Source organism: Pongo abelii, chromosome 2 (genome assembly GCF_028885655.2).
Source record: "Pongo abelii isolate AG06213 chromosome 2, NHGRI_mPonAbe1-v2.0_pri, whole genome shotgun sequence".
Taxonomy (NCBI): Eukaryota; Metazoa; Chordata; class Mammalia; order Primates; family Hominidae; genus Pongo; species Pongo abelii.
The window spans coordinates 26,010,058-26,016,057 of record NC_085928.1 but is presented as its reverse complement, the minus strand read 5'-3'; the positions used below and the strand labels follow the sequence as shown (position 1 = coordinate 26,016,057).

Below are 6,000 nucleotides of genomic sequence, written 5' to 3'. Positions count from 1 at the left end.
CTTTTGCTTTGTGGTGAAGAGATTTCAGCACATAGCTCCACTGGCTTTGCAGGAGCCATGGTAATCCAGAGATGATTGTCTGGAAACAGAATGGGAACTTTTTCAGTTCACTGGAAATGCTCTCCTAGCTGTAACCACCAGGAGGGTGGCATAGCACTTCTCTGAGAATAAATGACCCTTGGGAAGAATGTTTCTTCATTTGCAAAGTTTCCTGTTTTTCATTAGTAAAACTAACATAGAATATGGAAGATAAGTCAACTATCTGCAGAAAAAGTACAAACCAAGTTTAAGCATTATAAAAGTTAAAGAATAAAACTAAATTACAAAAATATTAAAGGGTCAACAGACCAAGGAAAGCCTTTTATATAAAAATTTTAAAAGCAGACAATGTTCTGGGCATTGTAAGCAAATAAACAGGTTTCCTCTGAAGAGCCAAATGAAAGTGAGCTCTAAGAACCTTCCTCAGCCAAAGTCTGTACATTACGTTCTTTCAGGTAAAAGCAGAGCCCTAGGCACACAACCCACCATGCCCTGAAGATGAGGCTGGTTATATACATCATGCATGGTACCGGGATTTTATATTCCAGTGTCTCGTGTAGTGGCCTTTTCCCACAGGGAGATGTTTACAATCCAGTACACAAACCTAGTCCATGACATTGACAATAACTAATATAATGGAGTGTATGCAATACTTCTTCAATGGCTTAAATTTCCATAATAAAATCTAAATAACTTTAAAAGCATTACACTGATTGTGCTTGGAGGATTTAAATCCATGTCATCATGCCTAGCTGTGTGACTTTGAGCAATTTATTTGCATGCTCTAAGCCCCATTACTTCCTTGGCAAAATGGGACTAATGATCGTATGTACCTCCCAAAATTCATATGATGATTGCATAAGCTAATGAGGGAAAAGCACTCAGAATAGCATATCAGAAGACACATTAGGCTCTCTGTAAGTAACAGCTACTGTTGGTGGAGAACACTTCTTCCTTCTCCTGGTGCTTGCTCTAGATCAAGGGCTGAACTCTCCATTGCCTTTATATTGCTGCCCATCTTCATTTTCTCATTTGTTCTACTGAAGTGTGGTGGTTTATTTGGTTGATGTATTTGGAAGTAGAACCTGGACATTCTTTGTTAATCTCCTTCTTCCTGATACTTTTTGGGGTAAATTTACTCTTAGAAATCTTGCATTTTCTACTGTTCTCAGCTATGCATGAAGCTTAATGACAAATGCCTACAGCAGTCAATCTTTTCAGTTCTAGGGAAAAGAAGGCAACCACATTATCTAATGTCAGTTCCATCAGTAATAATGGTGAGCTTGTGAATGTTTTAATCTCTATTTGCTTTAACCCTTTATCATAATTTTCAGTTGGTTCAGAACTCAGGAGAGGAGGGGTACTCATTAATGGGGTTCCTTAAACACTTAACAGCTGTCAGGTAATTATCACTGGGAAAAAACTGGTTAAGGTTAGTTTTGGAGAGAAGTGGTAGCAATTTGATTTGACTTTGTCAACAGAAACAAACCAAGTTGTCTTTTCCACAAGGACACTTTTGTGACAGGAGTCGCCATACTTGGCTTCTAAAACGTACCCACCACCAGTTATTTGGCATAGCATTCAGATTTCTAGACCCCCAGGTGGAAGTCTGACTCTGAAGACTTATCTTTAAATATTTTTTTTTTTTTTGAGACAGAGTCTTGCTCTTTCGCCCAGGCCAGACTGCAGTGGTGCTATCTCAGCTCATTGCAAGCTAAATTTTTATTAATTCTTTAGATATCTATTTAGGGCTTACCATATTAGAGGGATATGTGTTATAACTTGTTTTCAAATCTCTGCTCTGCCTCTTCCTAGTTGTAAGATTTTCAGTTTACTCATTCATAAATTGGGAATAATTGTACTTACCTTATATGATTGTTACAAAATGAGTTCATCATAACTGTATGGCATGTGTTGTATGCCTAACATACAGAAAGCATGCACTAATTCTTCACTGTTAAGACTATTTTCTAAAATTACATACCAGGTATTGTGCTGTTGCTGTGAGTATAATGGTGAATAAAGTGATTACTGAAAGTTTCACTTAGGGCTAAGTTGCCTGATTCAGTCTGAATCAGTTTTCATTCCTCACTATTATAATTCTCTGAGAGCTACCGAGATGAGTGAAGTGCAATGAGTGACACAAATCAATACTCGGATCAAGAACAACATTTAAACTATATTTTAATACATTTTATTTTTCATAAAGTGAGCCAAACCATTATTGCTGTAAGAGCAATATGCAAAATATCTAGATGGCTATAAGCTTATTTTCTGGCTTTAAGACTAAAATTTACTCTGAGATTTTCTAAAATGTTTTGTATATTTAAAATAACAAATATTTTAAATCAAGGAAATTTTGCAAAAAGTATATATGTTGAACTGCTGGTCTCAAGGTCCAAATTTCTTTTCTGCCTAGCACCAAGATCGTCCACACAGGATCCAACTTGAAGTTGCTCCTTCTTGATGTAGGGAAGTGTGTTTCTGCAGCAGGAGGCCTCTCATAGCCACAGCATTAATACACGCTTCGGTCTTCAAAACAGTCTTACTCTTTCCTAATAGAAGCGGAAAGAAAAAACAAAAACATAGAGGGTTTTGGAACATTTTAGCATTGACTTACAACCCAGAATAGGATGTACTAGAGGGTCAATTTGACTCCCATAAGATGTTTCTTGGTCATTTTTGTTAAGGCCAAGGAAGGAAATTGAGCAAGTGAGTGTGAATCCTTTGTCACTCATAGAGTGGTAGCAGAATGATTTAACCTAGGAGTCAGAGTCTGAGAAGGCACTGAAGCCTGCTAAAATGAACAGGCATAGTTTATGGATTGTCAGGAGGAGGATTGTCCATTGTGAGAAGCATTGACTTAATCCATTACCACTCATTGAGCTTCAGTTCAGACTATAAAAACCCCCTTCATCAAACCAGTATTGCTGAACATAAAGGGTGTTAAGAAGAAATAAATAACTTTCAAATAATTTATATTTCAATAATGTTTAATAGTTACATAATCATGCTTTTTATTATAAAATCAATAGAACCGCTTAAAATAAAAGAAGTGATCAAAACCACTCCTACTCTCATCCTTCTAATTCCATAATTAAATAACTTGTATTGATCTTCTCTAGACCCTTTTCATGTTGAAAGATGGGTATATATTGTATGTTGTATATTTTGCCTTCCTCTTCATATTTTACATTGATCTATACAACCAACCCTTTTAATGGTTGCACAATATTTCCTCATATGGATGTTTTGTAGACAATCTCATTGTTAGACACTTGGGCTCTTTCTTTTGTCATTAGAAGTAGTAGTGCCTTGGATGTTTTGTACACATTTACTGTAAGAATAATTTACTTTGGCTTAATCCCTAGAAGCATAATCACTAATTCAAAGTGTGTGAGCATTCTTATAACTTTGTTACAAGTTGTTTTTACTCTTCTACCAGCAAAATATGAGAAAACCAATATCCCTCAGTTTTCATCTATTTCCTCTTCTGTTTCAAAGGAAATAGATGTTACCAATGAATAAAAAAGTTGTCAATTAAAAAAGCAAATGTTAATAATTTTTTTTGAATTCTGCATTTCTTAGATTACTATTTTCTCCATTGTTAGGTATTGTCTTTTACTTGAATTGCTTATTCATAAGTTTGCCTGTTGAAATTACAGTGTTTTCCTAATCATGTTGTACACATTAGTCCAAGGTAAAGATATTGATCTTATTGTAAGCAATTAATTCTTTTTGTGGACCATTCTTGAACTGCTTTTATTATTATAGGATTGTATAAGAAACTGCTGACTTGGGTGTCCTCCTGCCAAGAAGATTATCAATCTCCAGCACCTCCTTGTATTTCCTTCTGCTTTCTATGACAGTATTACTTTTTTGAGGTAAAAGAGATTAATGCATTAAACATTACCTAAATCATTCTGACTTAAATTCAATATACAAAAAAGAGAATATCTTCTGATAATATATGAAAGTATTCTTTGGGCAATAATAAAAATATCTTTTTTTTCCAATTTTTATTTTAGATTCCAGGGATACATGTGCAAGTTTGTTACCTGGGTATATTGCGTGATGCTGGGCTTAGGATTCAAATGATTCCATCACCCAGGTACTGAGCATAGTACCCAGTAGTTAGTTTTTCAACCCTTGACCCCTCCCTCCCTTCCCTCTGTAGAAATCCCCAGGGTCTAATGTTGCCATCTTTATATCCATGAGTACCCAATGTTTAGCTCCCACTTATAGGTGAGAATATGCAATATTTGGTTTTCTTTTCCTGTGTTAATTTGCTTAGGATAATAGGTTTCAGCTGCATCCATATTGCTGCACAAAGGACATGATTTGGGTCTTTTTTATGGCTGTATAGTATTTCATGGCATATATGTACCACATTTTCTTTATTCAACCCACCACTGATGAGCACCTAGGTTGATTCCATGTCTTTGCTATTTATTGTAAGTGGTGCTATGATGAACATGTAAGTGCATGTGTCTTTTTGGTAGAATAATTTGTATATGTACCTATGTATATACATATATGTATATATGTACCTATGTATATACATATATGTATATATGTACCTATGTATATACATATATGTATATATGTACCTATGTATATACATATATGTATATATGTACCTATGTATATACATATATGTATATATGTACCTATGTATATACATATATGTATATATGTACCTATGTATATACATATATGTATATACGTACGTACATATACACATATGTATGTATATCCAGTAATGCCATTGCTGCATCAAATGGTAGTTCTGTTTTAAGTTCTTTGAGAAATCTCCAAACTACTGTCCACAGTGGCTGAACTAGTTTACTTTCCTACCAACAGTGTATATATGTTTCCTTTTCTCTGCAGCCTCATCATATCTGTTGTTTTTGACTTTTTAATAAGAGTCATTCTGAATGGTGTGAGATAGTATCTCACTGTGGTTTTGATTTGCATTTCTCTAATGATCAGTGATGATGAGCACTTTTTCATGTTTGTTGGCTGCTTGTACGTCTTTATTTGAGAAGTGTCTGTCTATGTCTTTCATGCATTTTTAATGGGGTTGTTTTTTGCTTGTTCAATTGTTTAAGTTCTTTATAGATTCTGGAAATTAGGCCTTTGTCAGATGCACAGTTTGGGAATATTTTCTCCCATACTGTGGGTTGTCTGTTTATTCTATTGATAGTTTCTTCTGCTTCTGCAGAAGCTCTTTAGTTTAATTAGGTCCTACTTGTCAGTTTCTGTTTTTGTTGCAATTGCTTTTGAAGACTTAGTCATAAATTATTTGCCAAGGCCAGTGTTGAGAATAGTGTCTCCTAGGTTTTCTTCTAGGATTCTTATGGTTCGAGGTCTTACATTTAAATCTTTAATCTATCTTGAGTGAATTTTTGTATATGTTGAAAGGTAGGGGAAAGGTTGAAATAGTTTCAGTTTCATTCTTCTGTATATGGCTAGCCAGTTGTTCTAGTACCAGTTACTGAATAGGGAGTCCTTTCCCCATTGCTTGTATTGTCAACTTTGTTGAAGATTAGATGGTTGTAAGTGTGGGGCTTTAGTTATAGGTTCTCTACTCTGTTCCGTTGGTCTATGTGTCTGTTTTTGTACCAGTACCATGCTGCTTTGATTACTATGCCTTACAGTATTGTGATGCCCTCGCTTTTTTTTTTTTTTTTTTTTTTGAGACAGAGTCTCGCACTGTCACCCGGGCTGGAGTGCAATGGTGTGATCTTAGCTCACTGCAACCTCCACCTCCTGGGTTCAAGAGATTCTCCTGCCTGCCTCAGCCTCTTGAGTAGCTGAGATTACAGGTGCCCACCATCAAGCCCAGCTAATTTTTTGTATTTTTAGTAGAGACGGGGTTTCACCATGTTGGCCAGGCTGGTCCTAAACTCCTGACCTCGTGATTCATCTGCCTTGGCCTCCTAAAGTGCTGGAATTACA

The 6,000-nt window shown here is 35.6% G+C and overlaps 1 protein-coding gene across 2 annotated transcripts in view; it reads right to left on the bottom strand.

The window, feature by feature from the left end:
- Positions 1-2,198: 2,198 nt before the first annotated feature.
- Positions 2,199-6,000, bottom strand: part of SLC9C1 (solute carrier family 9 member C1) — a 171,138-nt gene continuing 167,336 nt past the window's right edge. For both annotated transcript variants that reach the window (XM_054551527.2, XM_054551525.2), the window contains one exon: positions 2,199-2,594. The gene's annotated coding sequence lies outside the window, so the exon portion shown is untranslated. The remainder of the gene's footprint in view (positions 2,595-6,000) is intronic.